Raw genomic sequence first — 6,644 nt, 5'->3', positions numbered from 1 at the left:
GGTTGTGGAGGGAGGTATTGAGGAGAGGAGAGTATATGGCTTTGGCACCATGGGGTGAATAGGCAAGATAATTTGGTTGATAAGGCGCAGAGATCTTGAATTAACCTGTAAGGCTTGTCTGGTTTTAGGACAGGTAAAATGGGGGAATTGTAAGGGGAGTTTACAGGCTTTAAAAGGCCTTGTTGTAGCAGACAAGTGATAATAGGCTTTAATCCTTTTAAAGTGTGCTTTGGGGATGGGATATTGGCGTTGAGTGGGGTAAGGGTGATTAGGTTTTAATGAGATGGTAAGGGATGCATGATCAGTCGCCAAGGAGAGGTATCCTATACTTGTGGGTTAAGGTGGGGGGATACTAGGGGAGGAGGTGAAGGAGGCTTTGAACTAGGGGGAAAAGGGCAGCAATGAGGTGTGGCTGTAGCCTAGGAATAGTCAGGGAAGCAGATAATTTAGTTTAAATGTCTTGGCCTAAGAAGGGAACTGGGCAGGTGGGGATAACTAAAAGGAGTGCTTAAAAGAATGTTGTCCAAGTTGGCACCAGAGTTGGGGAGTTTTAAGAGGTTTAGAAGCCTGGCCGTCAATACCCACAACAGTTTTGGAGGCAAGGGAAACAGGCCCTTGAAAAGAAGGTAATGTGGAGTGGGTAGCCTCCATATTGATTAAGAAGGGGACGGACTTACTCTCCACTGTAAGAGTTACCCAGAATGTCTGTGATGGTCCAGGAAGCTGTGGTTCAGGCGTTTGGAGTTATGTGCTGGAGATGTGGCTGGGGTTTGTCTCACAGTGGAGGCAAGGAATTGCAACTCAGAAATAAGTTGCTACTTGGCTGCCTCTACTCTATTATTGTACACCTTGAAGGCAAGGTTCATTAAGTCCTCTTGTAGGGTTTAAGAGCCAGAATTTAATTTTTGGAGCTTTATTTAATGTCAGGAGCAGACTGGGTAATAAAATAAAATGCATATTGAGAATAAGACCGCTTTCTGACCTTTCAGGGTCTAGGGCTGAAAAGCGTCTCAGGGTTGCTGCTAAACGGGCCATGAACTGGGCTGGGTTTTTCATATTTGATGAAAAAGAGCCTAAAGGCTAACTGATTTGGGAGAGGTCAGATTAAGAAAAAGGAACATTAACCTTTACTATGCCTTTAGCTCTAGCCACTTTTTAAAGAGGAAATTCCTGAGCAGGTGGGGGAGGCCTAGTCGAGGAACTAAACTATAAGCCAGACTGGGTGTGAGGAGGGGAGGTGGTAAAAGGATTATAGGGTGGGGGAGCAGAGACTGAGGAAAAATTGGGACCTAGCTTGGTCTGGCAAGGAGGGAAGAGAGGTCAGAAGGGTCTGTAGAAAAGGAAGACTGGAAAGCCTCAGTGATGCTTGGGGTTGGGACTGAGGGGACAGCCGGGAGGGAAGGAAGGAAGATTTGGGACAAGTTGCATTGGGAACAGAGACTAGGGAGGGACTGATGTGTAAAAGAATGCCTGGACGTCAGGCACCTCAGACTGTTTGCCCATTTTACAACAAGAATTATTTAGATCTTGTAGGATGGAAAAATCTAAAGTGCCGTTTTCTGGCTATTTGAAACTACTGTCGAGTTTGTATTGGAGTTAAGCAGCATTGTAGAAGAAAATAAGGCATTTAGGTTTTAGATCAGGCGTGAGTTGAAGAGGTTTTAAGTTCTTGAGAACACAGGCTAAGGGAGAAGGAGGAATGGAGGGTGGAAGATTGTCCACAGTGAAGGAGGCAAGCCCAGAGAAAAGAGAGTAGATACACAGAGAGTTTACAAATGCCATGAAAACATCAGGAAGTTACCCTATATGGTCTAAAAAGGGGAGGAACCCTCAGTTCCAGGGAATTTCCCACCCTTTCCCAGAAAACTCATGAATAATGCACCCCTCGTGTAGCACATAATCAAGAAATAATTATAAAAGTAGGTAATCAACAGCCCATGCATCTGCTCTGTCTATGGAGTAGCCATTCGTTATTCCTCTACTTTCTTAAGAAACTTACTTTCACTTTACGGATTCGCCTTGAATTCTTTCTTTTTCCAGATCCAAGAACTCTCTCTTGGGGTCTGGATTGGGACTCCTTTGGGGTAACATCTGGACCAAGAAACTCTTTCAATGAGGGATTTGGGAACAAAGTTCTTAGTGTCTCTAGAGACAGGAAGTTGGTTCCCTCCCTCCCCAGTTATCCCACAGCTGAGAGGGAGCAGGATTCCAGAAGGCAGGATGAGGGAGCAGCCCAGGAGCCCCACATCGCCAGGAGGAAGCCCTTCCTTCTCCTCTGGTAGTAGGGTGGGACTCTGCTTCTTCAGCTCCCCTGCTTCTCTCTCCCCTTCCTGCCTCCTTTACTCCCGGTTCCCATCCCAGTCTGTCAGACAGGAAGCAAGGCTTACCCACAGGTCTTTTTGGCTCCTTGTTCTATCTGAACATCTAATATAAATGTTCCTAAAATTTTCTATTCCTTTTGGAGCAATCTGGGTCAGTTTGGAGGTTTTCTGGCTAAGGCATTGGATGAATCTACACATTGGCCTTTCTGTGCTTCTGCTCTGGCTGGTTCAGAAGTCTGCTTCGGAGCGGGTTTATTGCCAAACAGAATGGAATCCTTCTCCTGGGGCTTTTTTCTTGGCATCCATTGAAATGTAAATGCTGCTATCCTCATGTTTTCCAAATTGAGTGTCACAGAACACAAATATCTAATGGGATGCTAATAGAAGTTCTGCAAAGAAAAAAAAAAGTATTCTGAAGTTAAATGAGTTTGGAAAACCCCACATCCCCGGAGAATTATCATGCATATTAGCACATTAAGAACCTGAGGCATTCTTTAGTGAATGATTCCATTATTTTGTGTAGCCAGAACTTGTCAAACCTATTTGATCACAGAACCTTCTTTTCTGATTAATACTTATTAACATTTTGCAGGACACTAGTATTCTGTTTTTCTCAGTTTGGGAGACACAGGAAGATTGCTTTCTCATGGTTCTTTTCCTAATCCCCTACTTAGACAGTCAAAAGAAGACTTTTTTGTTATTGTTGCTGCTGTTTAGTTATTGTCTTGTAATTCAACACAATATAATAATATTAAGGTTCAGTTTTACTAGTGAGACTCAAACTGCAGATCTATTGCCAAACCTCTGCAGGTCTCCTAAAGGTCCCAGTCACTTTGAGCAGCTACTCCCTGGCCGTTCCTTTCATAGCATGCTCTCTGAAATTGGCCTGGGAAGATTCCTCTTCAGATTTCATATCAGTTTTCATTAGCTTTCTACTTCTTTCTCGTTCCCACCCTGGAAATTGTGATGGCTGTAGGCTTTTGTATGACTATCTTCACGGCCCATTTTTTATTCATTTATACTGATATTTCCTCCTTTATCCTCACAGAAACAGGTTTGACTTGTAAACAAATACTGTTACCAGAAAGGGGTCCTGATCCAGACCCCAAGAGAGTTCTTGGATCTCACACTAGAAAGAATTCAAGGTGAATCCACAGAGTAAATTGAAAGCAAGTTTATTAAAAAAGTAAAGGAATGAAAGAAAGGCTACTCCATAGGCAGAGCAGCAGCATGGGCTGCTCTTATGCTTATTTCTTGATTATATGCTAAACGAGGGGTGGATTATTCATGAGTTTTCTGGGAAAGGAGTGGGGGGCAATTCCCGGAATTGAGGGATCCTCCCCATTGTAGAGCGTGTAGGGTAACTTTCAGATGTTGCCGTGGCATTTGTACACTGTCATGGCACTGGTGGGAATGTCTTTTACCATGCTAATATATTATAATGAGTGTATAATAAACAGTGAGGATGACCAGAGGTCTCTTTCTTTGCCTTCTTGGTTTTGGTGAGATTTGGCCAGTTCCTTTACCGCAAGCTGTTTTATCAGCAAGGTCTTTGTGACCTGTATCTTGTGCCAACCTCCTATCTCAAGGTTGCACAGAATGTCAGCAGCAGGACTTGTCAATAGCTTGGAATTTATGTCAATCAACGCTTTATCTTGTGTCAAGAATATCTGGGCCGGTGCAATGTAAAAACACTCAGGGACAGAGATGCAACACAACTCTTGCCCCTTCCTTCTGTCCTGTCTGAACACATCTTCACAAAATAGGCTTCTCCAAATATTGGAAATAATGCTTTATTCAGATTAGAACACATATCCTGACATGAATTCTGAGGCTGTCATGTGTAAATTCATGGCTTTTGCTGTAAATTGGGCATGAGGACATCCTTTTCCTCTGGGTTCTAAGAAATTCGTAAGTTAGAGATAAACAGAGTCACAGCAGTTGCTTCATCATTGCCTGGAGCAAATTCAAATTTATTGAAACCTTTAGGGCTTCTAGTAACTTGTAAGATAATTTAGCTACTCAGACCTGAAGTCCACTCAGGTCTCCTACTCCTACTTCAAGTTAGCTGTTGGGACCTGCCTGTGGGGACAGCTGTGTCTGCAATGCAGTCACAGTCCATTTATCTGGCCAGGTGGGGGAGCACAGGGCTGCATCCCTGGATAGGACAGATGGAAGGTTGCTTAAAGGGGCTGGAGCTGCATGATTGTGCTTATTCCAGAAGTAGCAGAGAGTCCCACGGCTCAACATTCCAGAGCATATGTCAAGAGACCAGGGATTCTGAACCCACTAAGAAACAGTACTGTCATGGCAGTTGTTAAAATGCTAAAATATTCCTAGAGTGGTTTATTAAGGTCTGTTACCCCCAGGTTTCACCATGATCCAGAAACTAAGGGCTTAATTAAAGCCAGGTCAGGCAGGGGCTTCTAGGGTCTGATGATCTCTAAGGCTACCAAGAACCTCACACTTCAATTCACTTCTGACTGCAGAGAGGGTTTACGGACACCTTCTTCTACGTTTCTAACTCAACCTGTTGAGGAAGGACTTCCTGCCAATCTTCTTCTAGAATATTCTCCAACAATGCCCCAGCTTTTTGCCTGTTTCTCCACACCTTATGTTTTGTTCCTGGAGCACCTGAGTCTTCTGATTGTGGAACATTGGCCATATTGCATCCCTAGTCACTGCTGGTTCCAGTTAACTCCACAGAGAACAGCCCAAAGAGCGCCCCTCACCCACATTCTTTCTTTTTTCCCATCTCCCTAGGCCATAGGGAACTTCTGGGGAACATCTATGGAGGTCCCAGCATGCTAGCCCTAGGCCCTGCCTTTCAACCCTTGCCTGGTAGAGAGGACAGGGGTCCCAGTAGGGAAGAATGTGCTCCTGGCAATAGACAAATGCCTGGGGTTCACCTGGCCCACAGGCCACGGCTGTCTACCAGGGGCCAGTGTTAACTGGAGCTGCCTTGCTTAGCCATTCATAGAAATAGTCACCCCTGCAGGATGCTAGCTGTTATGAGCCAGGGAAATACAAAGAGCTCAGATGGCACAGGTGGATAATATTTTCAAGGTTACCTTTGGTGCAGTACATATCAGATGCTTGCCTGCCCCAGGGACTAGTGCCCAATCCCTTAAAGAGGAGGAGATATTCACCAGATTTCCACAGGGAACAGCAGAAATTCATGGGGCACTTAGGGAACTGTGAGTCGTAAAACAAATTGTCAGATTGTGGGGTGCATAAGGAGGAGTGCAGAACAGAGAAGATGAAGGTAGTAGACAAAATCCTCACGTGAGGGGCCTTGCCTGATGTTCTCAGGGGTTTTCATTGTTTATTGCAGCTCAGGAGTTGTGTAGCTAGGAAAGGTTTAATTCAGACGATTGACACATGAGATATGTGTTTTGGAAAAAATCACCTTGTTGCAGAAACTAAAAGAAGGATACAGTAGGCATTGCAGTAACAATCTACACACACACACACACACACACACACACACACACACACATTCAAAGGTGATGAGGCCCGTGGGGCATGGTAAGGGGGTGCCACATTTCCAGATAAATTTAGTGAGTAGAATCAACATACCTAAAAGCAGGTAAACTGCATGGATGTGGAGTAAAAGGGTAAAGAAGGCGTTTAAGACTCTTCTGGGCCCTGATTTAAGCAGCTGGAGTGATGTGCCATTCAAAGAAACAAGAACTATGCTCACATAGTTCTTGTGAAGTTCTACAGGACTATGACGTTTTGGGTGCAAACCAATTCAGCATGAAGTGCTTAGGGGCCTCCAGGTTTTCTCATCCTTTTAGGAATATGGAGCTAGAGTTCAAGACATTGGAGCTGGAGATGGAGGTTGGAGAACATTCAGTACAGGAGGCACTTAAAACTGATCACAGCAAGATTCCTCGGAGAGCACATGGAGAGAGGCCGGAGTGCTGGAATTACATAGAGTGCAGTTACGGGTTTCACATGACCCCTAGAGACTTAACATATCTCACCTGTAGCTCTGCCTCCTAAAGTAATTATCTAGTAGCGCTAACTGCTTACAGCTGGAGATACTATTGTACCCACCAGGTCGACTCCTCCAGTGAAATATTAACACATAAAGGCTAGTCGAGCATTCAGATCTCTTAATTATTTCATAGAGCCATGCTTCCACCTCCCCAGGATCTGTATGTGTTCTGGTCCTGGTTTTTGGAACATTCCAGCCATCCCCATTTAGCTTAAACCCTCCTAGTGTTTCCTCTCCATTCAAAGCTCAACTCCAGCTCTCTCCTTCCCAGCCTAGGTCATTTTCCTTTCCTTCACAGTGCTCTTCCTAAATTGTAGGTT

The 6,644-nt window shown here is 44.5% G+C and overlaps 1 long non-coding RNA gene across 1 annotated transcript; it reads right to left on the bottom strand.

The window, feature by feature from the left end:
* Positions 1-4,100: 4,100 nt before the first annotated feature.
* LOC105553534 lies at positions 4,101-6,305 on the bottom strand. Its single transcript, XR_001008167.1, has 2 exons — positions 5,901-6,305; positions 4,101-4,221 (listed from the first exon to the last, which is right to left on the bottom strand). It is a non-coding gene; the product is annotated as an uncharacterized LOC105553534 (long non-coding RNA).
* Between the last annotated feature and the right edge of the window lie 339 nt (positions 6,306-6,644).

The sequence above is a fragment of the Mandrillus leucophaeus genome, unplaced genomic scaffold (genome assembly GCF_000951045.1).
Source record: "Mandrillus leucophaeus isolate KB7577 unplaced genomic scaffold, Mleu.le_1.0 Scaffold6, whole genome shotgun sequence".
In the NCBI taxonomy this organism is placed as follows: Eukaryota; Metazoa; Chordata; class Mammalia; order Primates; family Cercopithecidae; genus Mandrillus; species Mandrillus leucophaeus.
This window is presented reverse-complemented; position numbering and strand designations above follow the sequence as displayed.